Source organism: Cebidichthys violaceus, unplaced genomic scaffold, assembly GCF_023349555.1.
Source record: "Cebidichthys violaceus isolate CVI_PGR_0920_01 unplaced genomic scaffold, fCebVio1.0.p SCAF_26, whole genome shotgun sequence".
Taxonomy (NCBI): Eukaryota; Metazoa; Chordata; class Actinopteri; order Perciformes; family Stichaeidae; genus Cebidichthys; species Cebidichthys violaceus.
The window spans coordinates 2,082,573-2,090,117 of NW_027176439.1; the positions used below are offsets into that span (position 1 = coordinate 2,082,573).

Here is a 7,545-nt window from a genome sequence, read left to right on the forward strand (position 1 = left end):
CTTATTCTATTGTGTCTCTTGAATGCTGAGTTAACCTGTAGTGCAGAGAAATATTCCTGTAACACAGCGATTCCCCATATTATTAAAAAAGCCTTTATTGGGAAGAAGAAATGAGTTTTGGAAGAAGACTTTAGAGATCAAGATTTCATTTCTTTGTCTTTTGTTGCACTGTTGGCCGATGTTCTCCTGTTTTGTTCAAGTTGTCACTTTTAAAATGTTTTTTATTGAGAAATTAAATGTGCCTTTTGGAGAAAACATTTTTCTTATTGTCCTGTGTCTAATATGAACGGCTCCTTTATAACACCAGGAAGTAACGTCAAGAGGATTACTTTATCTAGAGGATTACTTTATCTAGAGGATTACTTTATCTAGGAACACAATAGAGTCTACACAGCTGCTTCAGGCTTTGGTCTCGTTCAGAATTCTTCTTTCATGTTGTCGACATATTACAGTCAAAGGTTTATATACACACACACACACACACACACGTTAGGGTCGTATGTCAGACTATTATATTGTGTAAAAAATCAAATAAAGAGTTGCTGCTGACGTTATTTAATGCCTCATATGTGAGGTTTCAAAATGACACTATTTTTGTATTGCATACTTGACCTGTTTAATATTTACATATTCTTTAAAAAAAAAAAGTTTAAAGAAACCAGAACCAGAGCGAAATGTGATGATGCAATGTGACTCTTATCTCTTCGATTGAGAATATAATATGTAATATTTGGTGATGTACATATATCTCAGATCCCATTTGTTCAATCATGAAAAACTAAGACTTTGGGGTAGAAAGGTTTCCATCCATCCATGTGTGTCACTCTCAATGCTTTTGTCTCAACCTTTTCGGGTTCAACAGTCCCGTCTAGACCTGTTGGTGGGGAGCTGGGCTTTTGTGCAGTTCAATCATGAGAGACAAGTGAATATAAAATTAAAAACAAGTAGTTAACATTTATTATGACAGATGATGCGTTCATGAGTTACGCAGAACTTCTTTGACGCTTGAACACGACGAGGAGATTTGTGATCCAGTTGCGATCGTCCCGAGCGGCAACAATATAAATCCCTCTCCGTGGAGTCCAGACACTGGTGGTGATGGTGGCTGATGAGGATGATGAAGCTGATGAATCTGCGAAGACTGGGCGGAGATGGGGAGGTGGAGGGTTCCGTAACAGCAGCGTGAACGTACTGAAGGTAGAGAGACAATCGTATTTAAAGACAGACAGCGGCAAGATGATATGCTAATGATGTCCTTGTGCTATTGGCTAGAGACCAGCTGATCTAGACAGCCGATATCATGATTGACAGCCCCAAACAATAACAACAAGGAAATAATGTGTGCATGCATGCATGAGGAGTGACGGCAGATGTATGGTAAATAAGCTATGGGCTTAGGCATGCATGAGTATAGTCTTCCTGTCTGAACTTACGCTAGAGCTTCATTTGTTGGAAGGTTTGGCTGATCTCTCTGGCCTGACTGCTGCTGCTGCTCCAGCTCTCCCCCTACAGGACACAACACATAAGACACATAATCTACGTTTTGATACACAACAGACTGAATATATACAGTATACAATATACTTCTTTTTGACACAATTAAGCGTTGCCAAACTCAAACTTTCCAAGACCTTTAAAATGTTTCCTTCATTCAAATAATTCCCTGCAGCTCCTACGAGGAAAACAAACTCGTTCCAGTGAAGCTAACCCACATGAAGCCGGACATAAATATGCAGCAGGATAGACGAGAGGAAAAGTAAGCATCACACAGGAAATCATCCAGTGCGAACAAACAACCGCGCAACACGTCGGCCAAGCGCGCGACTCACCTGGCTGCAGGGGTTCTGGCTGGATTTGTCCGCTTAGCTCCTCTCTTGGCCACGCTGGTCTCAGAGGACCCCTTCACTCCTGCTGGTTGGGCGATGGACTGCTTGGCGGCTCTCTGATTTTCAGCCTCCGGTCGGTCCTGCCACCACCTCTGTTCTGAGCAAACAGGAAAAAGGGGCTTTAATGTGGACGAGCAGGTCGTTTCCAAAAGGCCATCATAACTGTTACCGTAGACAGAGACAGTGAGCACACTGTGCAGACAGCTATGGCTTCCTTTGACCCGTCTGAATTTGGGTTGTCGTCATATTGAGCCAGCTGTGCCAGACCCCAAGAGACACAGGGCGTGGCCGTCCCGCGGCGTGGTCACCACCGCTAGCTGGCAAGCCTGTAAAAGAGACATTACACATAGAGGAACATTACTTTAAACCCATCCAGGTGGCCGTGCTCCGGCTTGTTTCCCAGTGTTCCACAATCTTTCCAATGTATTGGAGTGTGGACCAGAGTATCTATCCCCTTACAAAATCAAAAAACAAACAAACAAAACTAATAAAAGAAAAAAAAGAAAAGAGCTCTATCATTTCGGTCACCTAAAGTCTTTTACTCAATCCTGTTTCTTTCAAGTATTGTAGTACATTTCCTGCCCCCAAGGTTAATGCATCTTCTAGATTTAGTTCCTCAACTTCTGCTTTGCTGAATAAAATGTCTATCTTGTGCTGACTTTCTAAAGCTTGTTTTGCTAATTTATCTGCTCTTACATTTTCTTTTACCCCTCTGTGTGCTGGTACCCACATAAACGATACAAACAAACCCATATTCTTAAGTCGGAACAGTGTTTCGTATATTTTATTAATTAAATCCTGCCTGCTATGGGATGTGAATGATTCTAATGAGGATAATGCTGAACTGGAATCTGAAAAGACAATTACCTTTTTTATCCGAACCTCCTCTACCCACTGCAGTGCTGTTAAAATGGCCAACGTCTCAACTGTATAAAGAGACAAATGATCTGATGTTATCTTTTTGACTTCAAATTGCAAGGTTGGTATAGAGACCGACCGGCCGACACTCCGTCTGGGTGAGACAGACAACCAGACCGACAGTCCGCATGAGTGAAACAGACAACCAGACCGTCACTCCGCCTGAGTGAGACAAACAGACAAACACTCCGCCTGAGTGAGACAGTGAGACCGACCGACACTCTGCCTAAGTGAGGCAGTGAGACCGACAGAACAGCCGACACACCGTCTGAGTGAGACAAACAGACAGAAACTCCGTCTGAGTGAGACAAACGGACAGACACTCCGTCTGAGTGACGCAGACAGACATACACTCCGTCTGAGTGAGACAGACAGACCGACACTCCGTCTGAGTGAAACAAACAGTCTGTTTGTCTCACTCAGACGGAGTGTCTGTCTGTTTGTCTCACTTAGACGGAGTGTTTGTCTGTCTGCCTCATTCGGATGGAGTGTCTGTCTGTCTGCGTCACTCGGATGGAGTATCTGTCTGTCTGCGTCACTCAAATGGAGTGTCTGTCTGTTTGTCTCACTCAGATGGAGTGTCTGTCTGTTTGTCTCAATCAGACGGAGTGTCGGTCGGTCGGTCGGTCGGTCTCACTGCCTCACCCAGGCGGAGTGTCGGCCGGTCTGTCGGTCTCACTCAGACGGAGTGTCGGCCAGTCGGTCTCACTCCGTCTGAGTGAGACAGACAGACCGACACTCCGTCTGAGTGAGACCGAACGGCCGACACTCAGTCTGAGTGAGACCGACAGACCGGCCGACACTCCGTCTGAGTGAGACCGACATGCCGACTGACACTCCGTCTGAGTGAGACCGACAGACCGACACTCCGTCTGAGTGAGACCGACAGACAGACAGTCCGTCTGAGTGACGCAGACAGACCCTCCGTCTGAGTGAGGCCGACAGACAGACACTCCATCTGAGTGAGGCCGACAGACAGACACTCCGTCTGAGTGAGGCCGACAGACAGACACTCCGTCTGAGTGAGGCCGACAGACAGACACTCCGTCTGAGTGAGACAAACAGACAGACACTCCGTCTGAGTGAGACAAACGGACAGACACTCCGTCTGAGTGACGCAGACAGACATACACTCCGTCTGAGTGAGACAGACAGACCAACACTCCATCTGAGTGAAACAAACAGTCTGTTTGTCTCACTCAGACGGAGGTTCGGTCTGTCTGTTTGTGTCACTCAGACGAAGTATCTGTCTGTTTGTCTCACTTAGACGGAGTGTTTGTCTGTCTGCCTCACTCGGATGGAGTGTCTGTCTGTCTGCATCACTCGGACAGAGTGTGTGTCTGTCTGCGTCATTCGGACGGAGTAGGTGTCTGTCTGCGTCACTCAGACGGAGTGTCTGTCTGTCTGCGTCACTCAGACGGAGTGTCTATCTGACTGCGTCACTCAGATGGAGTGTCTGTCTGTCTGCGTCACTCAAATGGAATGTCTGTCTGTTTGTCTCACTCAGATGGAGTGTCTGTCTGTTTGTCTCACTCAGACAGAGTGTCGGTCGGTCGGTCGGTCGGTCTCACTGCCTCACCCAGGCGGAGTGTCGGCCGGTCTATCGGTCTGTCGGTCTCACTCAGACGGAGTGTCGGCCGGTTGGTCGGTCTCACTGTCTCACTCAGACGGAGTGTCGGCCAGTCGGTCTGACAGGCCGACACTCCGTCTGAGTGAGATCGAACGGCCGACAGTCTGTCTGAGTGAGACCGACAGACCGGCCGACACTCCGTCTGAGTGAGACCGGCAGACCGGCCGACACTCCGTCTGAGTGAGACCGACAGACCGACACTCCGTCTGAGTGAGACCGACAGACAGACACTCCGTCTGAGTGACGCAGACAGACCCTCCGTCTGAGTGAGGCCGACAGACAGACACTCCGTCTGAGTGAGGCCGACAGACAGACACTCCATCTGAGTGAGGCCGACAGACAGACACTCCGTCTGAGTGAGGCCGACAGACAGACACTCCGTCTGAGTGAGACAAACAGACAGACACTCCGTCTGAGTGAGACAAACGGACAGACACTCCGTCTGAGTGACGCAGACAGACATACACTCCGTCTGAGTGAGACAGACAGACCAACACTCCATCTGAGTGAAACAAACAGTCTGTTTGTCTCACTCAGACGGAGGTTCGGTCTGTCTGTTTGTGTCACTCAGACGAAGTATCTGTCTGTTTGTCTCACTTAGACGGAGTGTTTGTCTGTCTGCCTCACTCGGATGGAGTGTCTGTCTGTCTGCATCACTCGGACAGAGTGTGTGTCTGTCTGCGTCATTCGGACGGAGTAGGTGTCTGTCTGCGTCACTCAGACGGAGTGTCTGTCTGTCTGCGTCACTCAGACGGAGTGTCTATCTGACTGCGTCACTCAGATGGAGTGTCTGTCTGTCTGCGTCACTCAAATGGAATGTCTGTCTGTTTGTTTCACTCAGATGGAGTGTCTGTCTGTTTGTCTCACTCAGACAGAGTGTCGGTCGGTCGGTCGGTCTCACTGCCTCACCCAGGCGGAGTGTCGGCCGGTCTATCGGTCTGTCGGTCTCACTCAGACGAAGTGTCGGCCGGTCGGTCGGTCTCACTGTCTTACTCAGACGGAGTGTCGGCCAGTCGGTCTGACAGGCCGACACTCCGTCTGAGTGAGACCGAACGGCCGACAGTCTGTCTGAGTGAGACCGACAGACCGGCCGACACTCCGTCTGAGTGACACCGGCAGACCGGCCGACACTCCGTCTGAGTGACACTGACAGACCGACACTCCGTCTGAGTGAGACCGACAGACAGACACTCCGTCTGAGTGACGCAGACAGACCCTCCGTCTGAGTGAGGCCGACAGACAGACACTCCATCTGAGTGAGGCCGACAGACAGACACTCCGTCTGAGTGAGGCCGACAGACAGACACTCCGTCTGAGTGAGGCCGACAGACAGACACTCCGTCTGAGTGAGACAAACAGACAGACACTCCGTCTGAGTGAGACAAACGGACAGACACTCCGTCTGAGTGACGCAGACAGACATACACTCCGTCTGAGTGAGACAGACAGACCAACACTCCATCTGAGTGAAACAAACAGTCTGTTTGTCTCACTCAGACGGAGGTTCGGTCTGTCTGTTTGTGTCACTCAGACGAAGTATCTGTCTGTTTGTCTCACTTAGACGGAGTGTTTGTCTGTCTGCCTCACTCGGATGGAGTGTCTGTCTGTCTGCATCACTCGGACAGAGTGTGTGTCTGTCTGCGTCATTCGGACGGAGTATGTGTCTGTCTGCGTCACTCAGACGGAGTGTCTGTCTGTCTGCGTCACTCAGACGGAGTGTCTATCTGACTGCGTCACTCAGATGGAGTATCTGTCTGTCTGCGTCACTCAAATGGAATGTCTGTCTGTTTGTCTCACTCAGATGGAGTGTCTGTCTGTTTGTCTCACTCAGACAGAGTGTCGGTCGGTCGGTCGGTCGGTCGGTCTCACTGCCTCACCCAGGCGGAGTGTCGGCCGGTCTATCGGTCTGTCGGTCTCACTCAGACGGAGTGTCGGCCGGTCGGTCGGTCTCACTGTCTCACTCAGACGGAGTGTCGGCCAGTCGGTCTGACAGGCCGACACTCCGTCTGAGTGAGACCGAACGGCCGACAGTCTGTCTGAGTGAGACCGACACACCGGCCGACACTCCGTCTGAGTGAGACCGGCAGACCGGCCGACACTCCGTCTGAGTGAGACTGACAGACCGACACTCCGTCTGAGTGAGACCGACAGACAGACACTCCGTCTGAGTGACGCAGACAGACCCTCCGTCTGAGTGAGGCCGACAGACAGACACTCCGTCTGAGTGAGGCCGACAGACAGACACTCCATCTGAGTGAGGCTGACAGACAGACACTCCGTCTGAGTGAGGCCGACAGACAGACACTCCGTCTGAGTGAGACAAACAGACAGACACTCCGTCTGAGTGAGACAAACGGACAGACACTCCGTCTGAGTGACGCAGACAGACATACACTCCGTCTGAGTGAGACAGACAGACCAACACTCCATCTGAGTGAAACAAACAGTCTGTTTGTCTCACTCAGACGGAGGTTCGGTCTGTCTGTTTGTGTCACTCAGACGAAGTATCTGTCTGTTTGTCTCACTTAGACGGAGTGTTTGTCTGTCTGCCTCACTCGGATGGAGTGTCTGTCTGTCTGCATCACTCGGACAGAGTGTGTGTCTGTCTGCGTCATTCGGACGGAGTATGTGTCTGTCTGCGTCACTCAGACGGAGTGTCTGTCTGTCTGCGTCACTCAGACGGAGTGTCTATCTGACTGCGTCACTCAGATGGAGTGTCTGTCTGTCTGCGTCACTCAAATGGAGTGTCTGTCTGTTTGTCTCACTCAGATGGAGTGTCTGTCTGTTTGTCTCACTCAGACGGAGTGTCGGTCGGTCGGTCTCACTGCCTCACCCAGGCGGAGTGTCGGCCGATCTGTCGGTCTCACTCAGACGAAGTGTCGGCCGGTCGGTCGGTCTCACTGTCTCACTCAGACGGAGTGTCGGTCTGTCTGTCTCACTCAGAGTGAGACTGACTGGCCGACACTCCGTCTGACTGAGACCGACAGACCGGCCGACACTCCGTCTGTAGTGAGACCGACAGACACTCCGTCACTCAGACGAAGTGTCTGTCTGTCTGCGTCACACAGATGGAGTGTCTGTCTGTCTGCGTCAGTCAGATGGAGCTGCAAA

At 50.4% G+C, this 7,545-nt stretch overlaps 1 long non-coding RNA gene across 1 annotated transcript; it reads right to left on the reverse strand.

Moving 5' to 3' along the window:
• Nucleotides 1-929: 929 nt before the first annotated feature.
• On the reverse strand, nucleotides 930-3,108 carry LOC137879943 (uncharacterized). Its single transcript, XR_011103773.1, has 3 exons — nucleotides 1,830-3,108; nucleotides 1,434-1,506; nucleotides 930-1,191 (listed from the first exon to the last, which is right to left on the reverse strand). It is a non-coding gene; the product is annotated as an uncharacterized lncRNA (long non-coding RNA).
• Nucleotides 3,109-7,545: the final 4,437 nt, after the last annotated feature.